The sequence below is a fragment of the Palaemon carinicauda genome, chromosome 16 (genome assembly GCF_036898095.1).
Source record: "Palaemon carinicauda isolate YSFRI2023 chromosome 16, ASM3689809v2, whole genome shotgun sequence".
In the NCBI taxonomy this organism is placed as follows: Eukaryota; Metazoa; Arthropoda; class Malacostraca; order Decapoda; family Palaemonidae; genus Palaemon; species Palaemon carinicauda.
The window spans coordinates 125,978,075-125,991,556 of NC_090740.1; the positions used below are offsets into that span (position 1 = coordinate 125,978,075).

At 37.5% G+C, this 13,482-nt stretch overlaps 2 long non-coding RNA genes across 2 annotated transcripts in view; both read left to right on the forward strand.

Moving 5' to 3' along the window:
- Positions 1 to 2,603, forward strand: part of LOC137655858 (uncharacterized) — a 37,886-nt gene extending 35,283 nt beyond the window's left edge. The window contains exons 2-4 of the long non-coding RNA XR_011046884.1: positions 341 to 1,135; positions 1,497 to 1,590; positions 2,479 to 2,603. This is a non-coding gene — a long non-coding RNA (uncharacterized lncRNA). The remainder of the gene's footprint in view (positions 1 to 340; positions 1,136 to 1,496; positions 1,591 to 2,478) is intronic.
- A 913-nt stretch (positions 2,604 to 3,516) lies between these two features.
- LOC137655859 (uncharacterized) lies at positions 3,517 to 13,118 on the forward strand. The gene is made up of 3 exons (XR_011046885.1): positions 3,517 to 5,834; positions 7,028 to 7,158; positions 13,068 to 13,118. It is a non-coding gene; the product is annotated as an uncharacterized lncRNA (long non-coding RNA).
- The last annotated feature ends 364 nt before the right edge of the window (positions 13,119 to 13,482 follow it).

Sequence of the window (13,482 nt, forward strand, 5' to 3'; positions counted from 1 at the left end):
ACATTTTATTTCATTTCTTTTATTAGGAATTGAAATGTATAAAAAACACTTGTGGTAAAGGGAATGAGAAGTCTGTGCCTCACTTTTTTTTTTTTAAAGTAAAACCAAGTAAAATTTCTAAATAGTTAATAGTATTATATTTTGTCATAATTGTAATAAAATTCAATATGAAAAATTATCCTTACATTATAACGAAAAGTAAGCCGTTGTATTGTCACATAGATAAGTAACAAAAGATTAATAGTTCAATTTCTTAGTAAATAAATACTTATTCCTAGCTTTAATTACAGTATAGATTTTTTTCCTAAGAAGACACTAATGTAAATTATTTTCTTTCCAGACCATTCTTTGCTTTTAGACCTAAATGATGGTTACCCTCAAGTCATTTCAATACATTCTTTAAGTTGGTTCAATACAACTCAAGTTATCTACGTGAATCAGTTTGTTTCAAATTCAAAGTCATTCCAAGTGTCTGTCAAACCTAACAAGTTATTTCGGTAAAAATAGAGTGTTTTATAGTTTTACTAATGATGTCACCGTATTTGACAAAGTAATCTCCCCTTTAGAAGAAATTAACTTAAGATAGAGCCCTTAAAGTTGATAAACTCAAGTTTTAATGCATAAGGTAATACTGTACTTTTAAAAAGTATGATTTCAGTCTTAACTTTTTCTACTCGGGCTACCTCTTCATAAATTAGAACTATAAAATGTAATTTTTTTTTTCTCAGTAAGTTCAGTTTCTGAAATGAAGTCGATTGTCTTTACAAACGTTGATTCTCCCAGGATAAGCTATGATTAATTTATTCAAGTCCAGTATTTATAGAAAATCTAAAAATTATCAACGTTAATAAAGATTTCATTCTAGTAAGGAATAAGTTTCCATATATCATCATCACAAGCTCCTATGATATAACTTAATTATATTTTTAAAGAGAAATCGAAATATCGAATTAAGTTATAGAAGCGTTGCTACAAATGAGTTTGGGTTATATTGAATCAATTTTGTGTATTGAAACGACTTAAGAGATTTGCTGAACACAAGACAAGACAATGAATCGATCTTAGCTACACAAAAATATAATGTGGAGGATTTAAAATTGAAGCCAGAATACGTGTCTATGAAATGGATGCTGGAGTAAGTTTATGAATCTGGAATGCAGATTTTTTGTTTTTTATTATCTTGAATAAAAATATCATTTTAATGACTATTGATAGATGTGTAATATTGAAGGTTTTACACATAGGTCGTATATACATGTAAAACCCTTGAAGGGAATTTTTAAATAGCTTATTCAAGGTTTTAATGCTCCACTACTTCCTACTTGAAAGGTCTAATTGAATAGTTTAAAGACATCCATCACTTCAAGAATATAGCAGTCTAAAAAATGCTAAGCTCATTTTGAAAAGACTGCTAATATTACCAAATTGTTTATATGTTTATCAAAATGAATTTAGCTCAAAGATGCTATTTTGATGGACTTTCAAAACCTTTGCAGATATATGGGCCATCTCCGTCATCCGATGCAGTCAGCGATTGCCCTGGGAACAAGTCTTAAGATTCTTTTTCACAGTCTCGCCATGAATTCTAAGGTAAATCAGACATAGAGGAATACTGTACCTAACTCTTTGGAGACTTTAAATTCACTGCTTTAAAGAGATATGACATTTTCATGCAACTTATAATATAGATAAGTATTTGGTAAAATGTAAAAATTAGTAATATGAAGATTTGATTGTTATAAATACTTGAATAAGGATTTTTATTGTTTATATGTATAAAAGCAAAGTACTCTTGAGAACTAATCACTGTAGAAGCTTGGTAGAATTGCAATTTTTATGTAGAGATTATTTGACTAAAAAATATATGCATGAACTAAACAAAACCGTAGTTTTAAACGTGTTAATCCATTTAGAAGTGGAATTTATTTCTACAAACCAGTACATACAAATGAAACCACTGATAATCATTTTTTGGGGGTGGGATTTATTCATCTCAGACATTTAGCTGGCAAGATATTGATAAGTATTTAAAGGTACATTTTCTCAACAGAAAAGTGCTTTTATTTCAAACCAAAGACAAAATTATACGTGGGTTATCTGTACTTGTCAACTTCAGTAAGAAATCTCGTATTAGTCGATCTGCTGCCTCATTGTTAAATGACTTAAAAGAGAATCAACCAAGATTACAGGGGTTTATTTAAGGTAATATTGTGTTCCTTAATAATGTGGCTGTTTGTCTTGTTCCAAGGGCTTCTGAATGAAAACTTAATCATAAATGAAATGTCTGTGGTTTGGCAAGAAATATTAAATTCATCTTTGTAACACTTTAGGTTCCTGGTTACCATATTTTAAGATATACTGGAATTTCATGCAATTGACACTTGCTTTATCAAACCTAATCATATTGGTTTAAGGGATTTATGCTGTATCATCTCATTCAGATAAGAACTGCTGTCTACATGGATGTTTCTTTTACAGGTTCAATAATATAGAAACTGGCAAAAATCTACGAATGAGAACATTCCGACATCCGGAAATGAGAACATTAACAAAACTGCTAATGGACATCTGCGAATGAGAACATTCAAGGCATCAGAAAAGATTTACTTTCTATAGTGATATTTATTTTGCAACTAGCAAAAATCTGTGAATAAGAGCATTTGGATACCTGGGGAGGAGAGCATTTGGAACATGCACAAAGCAGACCTCATAAACTAAACAAGCTCTGATAGAAGGGAAAAGTCGCTTCAGTAGAGACAAAGACTCAATGGATCAATAGCCAATCTCTCGTAATAAATGTAGTTTGACATAGATGAACATGCAGGGAACTTCCATGGTCAAAATTGTGGACACAGCTCATACAACAGGAAATACAAACTTTGATTCATATGATTGATTGATTGATTTAAAGTTTTCAGGCATTGATTCATATGAAGAAAATCAGGATGAATACTGTATATATAATCAATTGAATAACTATAAGTAACATTGGAGTTTTCTGATTAGAAAATAAGTGAGGAGAAGAATGTAATGTTGAGGTCAAGCAAGGAACTCTTTTAAGACCAAAATCTATTACAACCATGAAAAGCATGCTTGAAGAGATAACTTAAGGTTGTAATTTTTATGAAATGCTAAGGGCAGAAACAAATATTAATGTTTAAATACTCCAATAGATCTTGATAGTATATGTGTAAGAGCGTTGAAGAATCTGCTCCTATGGAAGTGGGACGTAAAAAGTTTTTTGAAAAAGGATTTTACAGTAGCAAGTGGTCTCGAAGTTTTTCCAATTTAAAAAACCTCTATAGAAATAATCCAACTAAAACAAACAGCTAAACAGCACTTGGTTAATTAGTTATATGATAACCGATTCTGTAAGTCCAGATTGAGGGCCAATTCTGTAAGGCCGGATGAGGGCCTACTGTAGGGCCAGAATGAGGGTCGATTCTATAAGGCCAGATGATGGCCTACTTCAGGGCCTGAATGAGGGCCAGTGGCAAGGCTTACTGTAGGGCCAATGGCAAGGTCTAGTAGGGCCAAATTGAGGGTCAATTCTGTAAGGCCAGATGAGGGCCTACTGTATGGCCATAATGAGGGCGAATTCTGTAAGGCCAGAATGAATGCCAATGGCAAGGTCTCGTAGGGCCAAATTTGAGGGTCAATTCTGTAAGGCCAGATGAGGGCCTACTGTATGGCCATAATGAGGGCGAATTCTGTAAGGCCAGATGAGGGCCTACTGTAGAGCCATAATGAGGGCCAATTCTGTAAGGCCAGATGAGGGTCTACTGTAGGGCCAGAATGAGGGCCGATTCTCTTAAGGCGGCCAGATAAGGGCCAATGGCAAGGCCAAATGAGGGCCTACTGTAGGACCAGAATGATGGCGAATGGCAAGGGTAAATAAGGGCCTACTGTAGGGCCAAAGACGAGGCCACTTGGATCAACTACAAATCCACATGAGTTGATAGTAAGACCACATGAGAGAGCCAATAGCAGGTTACATGAGGGCCAATAGTAATTTATGGAGGCTAATCCTAGTACTAGATGACAGCCGATATTAAGGCTAGATGAGAGCTGATCTTGGAGCCATGTGAGAGTTGACTTAATTTTATACGGCCAGATTAAGAGCTGATAGTAGGGTCAGGTGAGGACCAACTAGAAGGACATATGGCAGTCAATCATAGGGCCAAATGCTTTGACTGCATACGTTGATTGTAGGTTGGCCAAATAAAACAAAAGAAAAATTACCTTACCTCATTAACAAAAAGTGGAAAATGTAATTTGAAAGCAGAGGAGTTTATCACGTCTTGAATTAGTCAATATGATATTAAAAAATTGATAAAAATGGTAAAGATAAAAGAATCAATAAGCAGATATCAGTGTGGAGGACAGGTCAACCTGGGGTCACATTATGATAAAACTCATTAATTACCATAATTACCTTAAAATTTACCCATGGACTTTGACAGTGCAATGGAGTGTTTGAAGTCATAAGCAATGGTAGTAAAGTAATGTGATTCAGAGATGGTAAAATGATGAAGGGAATATTTGTTAACACCTCAACTGCAATGGGTACGTTTTCAGAGTAGGCAGAGTTTAGGGATGATCAGTCTCTAGGACCTATAGTAGCAGTAGGAGACATGATAAGTTAATCCTTTGAGTGCAAATGGATATTTTCTTTTACTAAATATTGATACTCTCTTTGGTGCTATTGGACGTATTTCACATCCAATTATTACCAGATTTTTTTCTCGTTATTTAGATGCAGCAAACTTACAAAATATGTATAATTATTGATGCAAACAGAAATATATTACAATATAAGGTGTGAAGTTGTATCATAAATATGTTATGTGCTAAGGTGAGTTGAGTAAAATGTCCTTTAAAAGGGCCTTAACTCAAGTACTAAATTTTTGCTGTGGGTTAAATGAATGTACTGTATTAAGGCAAGGAATAACAATTGGTTCCAAATTGTCTGTACTGTCACTTGTAAAATCTATTGAATAACCTGTTGGAGAATTTCCAAGATAAGAACCATAAACCATACAAGGTTTTATAGAAGCAATCATGTTCCTAAGGATTACAAAGGAATTAATACATATTAAGTGATGTAGAACAAGAGGAAAACTTGAGATCTCTATTCAGTGCAGAGCCGAAGAGACTCAAATCAAATAAACGGGAACATGAAAAATAAGTAAAAAGTTGAGTTATAGGTATGTTATAATATGATAGGAAACAAAAATTGAAAGTATATTGGAAAGAATGTTCCACAACAGAAAGCACTCAATTAATAGAAAGTGGTAAAAATTTCTGTAATTATAAGCCAAGAAGCTTAGCCCCTTGAGTGGTGTGATAGTTCTGTTGAATATGTACTACTATGGAATGAACCGTGGGAGGCCTAGGACAAATGAAAGAGGAACTATTATTGTAATAACTTGAGAAAAAGAATAGAAAAGTGCATTGGAATTATAACCATGGTTCATAAAGTCATGAAAAAAGATGAAAACCTGGTCTAGTGAAAATGGAACTTGACAACTCATACAAAAAGATCAGTGTACCATCTCTGATTAAAAGGAAGTTTGGACCAAGTAAGGTATAGCAGGAAAGATGGATGAAAAAAAGGAGAACTACAAGAAAAGATAGAGGAATATGTGAACAAGGCATAAGTTCTTTGCACCTGCTCGGCAGAGTGCCCAATTGCGACACAGATGTGGATAGAATCGCTACAAACCACGGACAACCCAGTCTCTATGATTGATCCCTCCAGGTGCTAATAGAAAGCACAATATATACCAGGAAATTGGAAGGAACCAGGCTTTGCACGTGTATTTCTTCCATAGGTGAGTGTAAAGTATTTAGTAATGATAGGTTTTAGCTTCCCAAAGAGATTGTTTTATTAGGACATAACTATCCTTGAATGTGCTTGAAATAGCTAAACCTAGGAAATAAAAGTAAACCCAGGTAATACAAAACCAATCAGGATTTTAAAAGTAGTAATAATCATTCATTGAAGTCTGTCAATACAAGGTCATAAAAGGGGGGTCTATGGATAGAGCAAAAAATAACTATAGTCCATTTCTTTTAGCGAGTCATATTTGCACCGACTCACAACGGTGCCCTTTTAGCTCGGAAAAGTTTCCTGGTCGCTGATTGGTTAGAATTATCTTGTCCAACCAATCAGCGATCAGGAAACTTTAATGAGCTAAAAGGGCACCGCTGTGAGTCGGTGCAAATATGACTCGCTAAAAGAAATGGACTATAGTTATTGAGGTGGTTAGTAGTTTATTTAGTGTTAAATCGATCAGAGTTGCAACAGCATTCTTTGAGAGAAGTCCAAAGTTCTCCCTCAATAATTGTAGGATTATTCCCCTTGCGATGCGCAATGGCCTTCCAGATCAAGTGACTCGTTAAATGATAAACCAAATTAGAAAAGGTTCCTGATCACAATCATCTCATATGTGAGGGTAAAAAATTCCAAGAATATTGAAGTGGTCGGGAAATTCATGTCTTTATGGAGGCTATAATAAGGCGAGATGGCTGGTCTGGGATCAAATGATAAAGATTACTTGAATAAATTGAAGGAACTATGAAATTTTAATTTGCATCGGTGTTTGTCTGCATAATTCAAGTAATTGTCAAGAGAACATAGATGTAAATTCTCATTAGAAGTATGCACTGTACATTGTAGATATTCTTTGCAAAAGGGCATTAAGAAATTTGTAGCAACTATGAACATCGTTTGTAAACCTTGTATCTTCTTGGGTAAGGATGGCTCTAGTCACATGTTAACCTCTACTTCCAACTACCCCTTAAATTCAGTTTCAAGAATTTTCTCAAGTTGAACAGTATTGAAGATATGATCCTTTCCCATGACGATGCTTTGAAAGGAAATAGTCTAATAGCAATAGCATTTCAGTTTTAACTACTTAACATTTCTAGAAGAGTACACAAGAGAAAAGGTGTTATACAAGAGTTTCATGAAATTTAAGGTAACTAAGGCTTACCAGGATTTAATGACATTTCTTTTTTTCAGGCAGATTTTTTTGCCTTGACGGGCAATGCCAAGAAATAGAATGTATATTAAAATCAAATCGTCACATGGAAAAGCTATCAAAGGCTTCAGGTGGCCTTTTTTTTTGTCATCGGGATCCACAATATCTGGAGGTAAGATGTTGATAAATCTAAAGCTGTTGGGTAAAGAGGCACCTCCCTTTGACAGCATAATTCAGTCTGCTGAAGCAATGAATTTCTTTGTTTTCTAAAACTCCCCACTAAGAATTTCAAACAGACATGGCAATAGAAAATAGCAGGCCATCTGAAGATATTTATTAAACTTTCAGGGTATCTGACTATAGTAATGCATTAGTAATTAGTCTGTTGTAAAGAGTTGGAAGGGAAAATGTTTCTACCAGTCATGTTGGGATAGTATTTATGCAAGTTTTTTTTTATCAAGGGTATTATTTTTGTCTTGTATTCTTCATTCCCAAACATATTTTCATTGTTTTATTTGAAAATATTTAGATGCTGTCTTTAAATTACCATAAGTATTTACAGGTAGTAGGTTAGCCAAGGCATCAGCCACCCATTGAGATACTACCGCTAGAGAGTTATTGGGTCCTTTGACTGGCCAGACAGTAGTACATTGGATCCCTCTCTCTGGTCACGGCTCATTTCATCTTTGCCGACACGTAACAGAATAGTCTGGCCTGTTCTTTACACGTTCTCCTCTTTCCTCATACACTTGACCAAAGTGAAATTACCAAACAATTCTTCTTCTCTCAAGAGGTTAACTGCTGCACTGTAATTGTTCAGTGTCTACTTACCTCTTGGTAGGGGTAGAAGAGAGAGACTAGCTATTGTAAGCAGCTTTTTTAGGAGAAGGACACTCCAAAATCAAACCATTGTTCTCTAGTCTTGGATAGTGCCATAGCTTCTGTACCATGGTCTTCCACTGCCTTGGGTTAGAGATCTCTTGCTTGAGGTTACACTCGGGCACACTATTCTATCTTTTTTCTCTTCCTCGTTATTTTGAAGTTTTTATAGTTGATATATGAAAGATTTATTTTAATGTTAATATTGTTCTTAAACTTCTTGTGTAGTTTTTCCTTATTTTGTTTCCTCACAGGGCTATTTTCCCTGTTGGAGCCCTTGGTCTTATAGCATCCTGCTTTTCCAACTAGGGTGTAGCTTAGCAAGTAATAACTACATAGGCTTAGGAGATGGTGTAACTACCCAGTACTAGTAAGGGTGGTGGTCCGGCCACCGCGCTTTCATTTGCGCATGTAACCTGGCATCACTTTTCATTTTGACTCGGTAGAGAACAGATGTGTTGTCATTATGTCTCGTCAACCTGTTTACTCATTCCGAATAATTACAAACTGGCTTATACTTTTAAAAACTTTCCTGTTCCTTTTTCTCTCAGGGTGATTGTACCCAAGCCATCACCATGCAGGTTTCTCCTGACACATTAGGGTGCCATTGCAGCACCTTTATGTCAGCCGTGGAGATGGATCCTCAAAACCTTTTCCTACATGGAGGTGTCACTCCTGTTTGCAGGAATCTCCTTATGGTGAGTGTAGAGAGTGGCCTCTTTCCAGTTGTAACGATATGGTAGTAGCGGCAAGAGGAAGCCAAGAGGAATTCTTCCTCTTAAGTTTATCCTCATAGGTGAAGAAACCTCGCTATCTGGCTTGTTTCTGTCACTGACTCTGCTTGATTAGTCTCTTCTGGGAATTGAGTAAGAGTGGTGGCCCTTTCACCCCCTAGACAACATTGTAATTCTGAGGACTCCTTTGTTTTCCCTAGAAAAGCAATGCTGCCCTCACCTGTAGGGGAATATCTTTCCCCTGACTTTGTGCATCAGCTCTGGCTTTCTTTGGAGCTTACGGGTTTCCTGTGTAAGGAACAACTGCATGAGGTCCTTCGGATAGGGACATGGCAAGAGCACACTGCTGCTTCCCCAAGGATTGACTTTGGTCTTAGTCCCTGAGATTTCAGAGGTCATTTAACAAAGGATTCCCTCGTGTGTCCACCTGTAACGACCTCTGCTTCTGCTCGACCAGTTGCAGATGACTACCTGTCGTGTTTCATGTCGGGGGATCCCTCCTGGGTCAACCCAGAAACTAGCTTCAAGTATGTTCATAGCTGCAGCTTTCTTTTTTTATCTTTAACCTTAGCTTGCTCAGCATGTTGAGGGGAAGCAGTGCGCGATGTTTGGATGTCCGCCCCCAGGTGACAGGAAGCCTTCTCGTTCGCTTGAAAGGTGCCCTTCTCCCTGGTGGTTGCTCTCTGGAGCATAGCTTCTTAAAGCTAAACGACGATAGGTATACTGCTCCTCAGTACCAGATCCCTAGGCAATCTAGTAAGATGCCATCCAACACCAGTGTTGCGTCATGGACGTCTACGCATTCCCCCCCTCCCCTCTTCTGCCTAATAAGGAGGCTTCTGAATAAGGTAAAGGCATCGCAAAAACTCTTATTGCCCTAAATAGCTCTAATGTGGCAACATGCAGTGTGATTCCTGGACCTTCCTCATCTGCTCAGAGAGGTTCTGAGAGGGCTCTCACCACTTCATGATCTACTCGAACAACAAGACGTAAAGATATTCCTCAAAGCAGTAGCTTAGCTATGGCTTCATGCCTAGAGGTTAGCCAGCAACTCTTCTCAGCAAGAGGCTTTTCACAACTGGTTGTTTAAAGAATATCAGGATACCTCAGGGAGTCTTCTTCTGTAGACTATCTGACAAAGTGGGCTATCTTTTATGATTGGTGTCCCGGAAGGGGCATCGCTATCCACAGGGCCACTTTCCCAGTAATAGCAGAATTTTTCCATTAATAGCAGAATTTTTCTTTTACCCTCGGGAAGAAAAATTCTGCTCAGTCATGGCGGTGAAAGGCTACTGCTCGGCCTTTGTAGATTGAGTAGAATTAACATTTTCTCCTCAATTGAATGTTGTTCCTCATACAAAATTTCGAGCACACGTTCCCTCGGTTAGAAGTCACACCCCCTTCCTCACATGTACGTAATTTGCGTACTGAAAAGAGCAGTCATCATACCTTGACGATTTTAAGGATGGATTTTCTGTTAGCACTGGCCTCTGTGAAGAGTTGGTGAGCTATGTGGTCGGTCATACGATCTTGCCCTTTCAAGGGTATTGGGGCAAGTGGCACTCGGCTCCATCCCTGAGCTTTTTGCAAAGACTCAAAATCCCCCTGTAGCAGTTCCTAGGTTCGGGCCTGTCTGGATTGAGAGTCCATTTTGTAACGGATGACCCAGATCAGCTGTTACTATGCCCTGTGAGGGCGCTGAAGAAGTATCTCAAGCAAACCGCAAGAGCTTGTCCACAGGTCAGCAGACTATTTGCATATGGATAGGGTCAATAGGAGGATCACCAAGAATACCATCTCTGCGAGGATTCAATAGGCGATCAAACTGGCCGCGCAAACTCGGACTCCATTCTCAACAGTAGACCCAGAGCTTGCAACGTCATGGGTGTTAGCACCTCCCTGGTGTTCGAAAAGAATTACTGTGACAGGTTTTACTGGCGGGTGGGTGGAAGCGCCAAACGACCCTCATGGCTCATTACCTGGAAGATGTAACCCACAAGAACTTTGATACCATATCGATAGGTCCTGTGGTGGCTGCACAAATGTGGTCTAAAGCACCTTGGCTCCCTCGTCGGACAACTAGCAGTTGGTTGAAGGCAGACGTTACCTGGTAGTAAGTCAGGAGTGAATGTGCGAGTCACTGGCCTTTTTGTTCTTCATTCTCGCCTCTCTGAGGTTTTCAGCATCAGAGAAACTGCAAGCTGACCTCTTCTGACTGCGGTTGGGTACATTGTCCCTTGTTCAACCTTGTATATATACATATATATATTTGTGGCCTCTGATCTCCAAATGAGGTGGTCAGGCAACGTCTAGGTTAAGTGCAGAACTTATCTTTAGAAGGGAGGGGGGGGGGGGGCAGTAGCCGTAGAGAACGGCACCTCGCAATAACGGGGGATGTTGAGGAAGGAGAAGACTAATTGGTAAGGGACCTCTGGTAGTGGTTTTGACAAGCCCCAGTTATTATACCGACACCCTATAAGGGTGAGCGAGCTGGGTATATTCCTGGCATTCCATGCAACTTTTTTCTCAGGTATATTTAGCAGTATTTATACCTTAGAAATGTGCTATAAGGAGCATTTCACTGGGCGACACAGGTCCCTCGCCCAGAAATAGATTTTTCCTTCGTCAAAATCCCTTGCTTAGTTCACGCACCATTGCACGGATTGCTTAGGCTATTGACTTCTCTCAGATGTTGAGAGTTAGCAAGGTGACAGGGTGTGTCTAAACAGCATGTGCCAAGTACAGTCTCACTCCAGGACAGGAACCAGCCAGTTGGTTTAGAACTTCCACCCACCTAATGGGAGTCTTTGCTGTAAAGAGTGAAATGATTTATTTATAGTGCTGGGACAAATGACAAAATTGTAAATAATTTTTTTCCTAACTATACAAACTTTGAGGTCTTTACATATACTTGTTCCGCCATCACCTAGTCCCCCAAGAAGTCCTGCATGCAATTCAAGTGACTTAATGTTACCAGGAGGAGTGTAAGTCGGGTAGCCTGTATTCCCCCTGCTAACTATTGGTGGGTAGTCACACTTCGCTAAAAGTCTCATGGCTAGTTTCAACTGTCACTGAAATGTATCCACTGTAGAGCTCCAGGTTTTTATAGTTGAGAAAATACAAATTATTTCCAAATTTGTCATTCTTCTTCTAAAGTGAGCATCCCTCTGGTAAGTCAAATTGTATGTTGTTAATTGCCTAGTAAGAAATTAAAGCCTTAAGAGGTGTGTTTGCTGCACACAAAATTAGGCTTCCATGAGAAATGTATTAAGCTAGCAGCATAGAAATAATAAACATGTAAGAGATAAAAGATGCAACTAAGATGGCCATCATCATCATCCAGATCCAGTTCTGTCCATCAAATGACCACACTGAAAAGCCCAAGATTTTCTGGAATAAAGCATTCGTATTGGCTATAGCTTTCGTGTCTTTTGTTGACATATCCTGAAAGTAGAAAATTTTTGCAGCGTTTGGGTTCTTAGGGGTAGGAAGTTCCCTTTGGACAGCTCATAGCAGAGTATAGGTACATTGTACTAAAAAGTTCCTTTTGAGGGCTAAGTTTCTTTCGTCATTTTTATTTCATAAAGTCTCATGAATAGTTTCAGATTGTAAACTAAAGAAGGTATAAAAAGGGCAGAGCTAGGGAAAGGTCTCAATATTAATTCATTTACTCTAGCTGCATGTAGCTCTTAGAATAGTTCTCATCAGGTTGATCATGTTGAAAGTAACACGTGGGAAGGTAATTTAAAAACAAAAGTCCTACCATTGAGAATCCCTGTAAATTAGGCTTCGATTCTTAGGTAATATGTTAAAGGGGGTCTTCTGGTGATAGGTCTCTTGTTAAGGAGTTAGCTAAAGCAAATAGAAAAATAATAAAGACATCAGGATGAAAATAAGGGGGAAAATATCACATTAATATTCTCCACTATTGATTCCGGTAAATTTTATAATTTTTCCACCGTATCTTAAATTGTCTTGAAAATCATATAGCCAAGTCCAGCTAATAATAATGATGATAATCTCCCCTATATAATAAAGAGCAAGTGCCTGGCTACACATGTAAATCTATTATACATTTCTTTTAGTCACGATGATGGGCAAGCACATGGAAAACAAGAATCTCACAGATTCTCCAAACTAGCGTAGTGGTAGGAAAAGGAGAGGGGTTTTGTGTGTGTTAGCGCGTGCTTATCTATCTAAATATTTAGCACTCCTTTTTGACAGCTCGCATATATTATAAATGATAATAATGGTGATAACAGCAATCAGTTTCTATTAAATTAGTTATTTTATCGTTGAGCAAATGAAACGGAGTTAAGTGCCTCCAATGAAACTCAGACCCTTTTGGTAAGGGGAGCCTTCCTAGATGTAAGATACTTGAAGTTTGGCTTTACATCAATATCATTTTTCTTATTTTAGTATATTTTGAGGTAGTGTATGAAAATTAAATAGTTTCTCATAATTTCAGATAGTTAACTGCAGTTTATTCAAGAGGAGTCTTGAATTTCTAAAAAATTAAGGATAACTAATACAAGACATGGAACGGTTGAAGGAGGAGAGCTACAAATTTTAAAGTAAATGATCAGTATGCAGCATTGTAATGAGGTAAGTGTTTCATGAGTATGAAATATTTATTTAAATGAAATGAAAACTACAGCTAATTTTTCAGACTCAAAATAAGTGGATTGATTATGGACAGTACAAAGATGAAAAAGAAGTAATAAAATTGTTGGCAAAAATCAAGTTTGTATAATGTTTCTGTCAATTGCTCTGTGTTCTTCATTTGTCTACAATTATAAGAATAAGATAAATTTGGAAAGTACATTCCTGTGATATTTCTAGAATTTTTTTTTTTTTAGTGAAAAAATAAAGGTCCTGCAGTG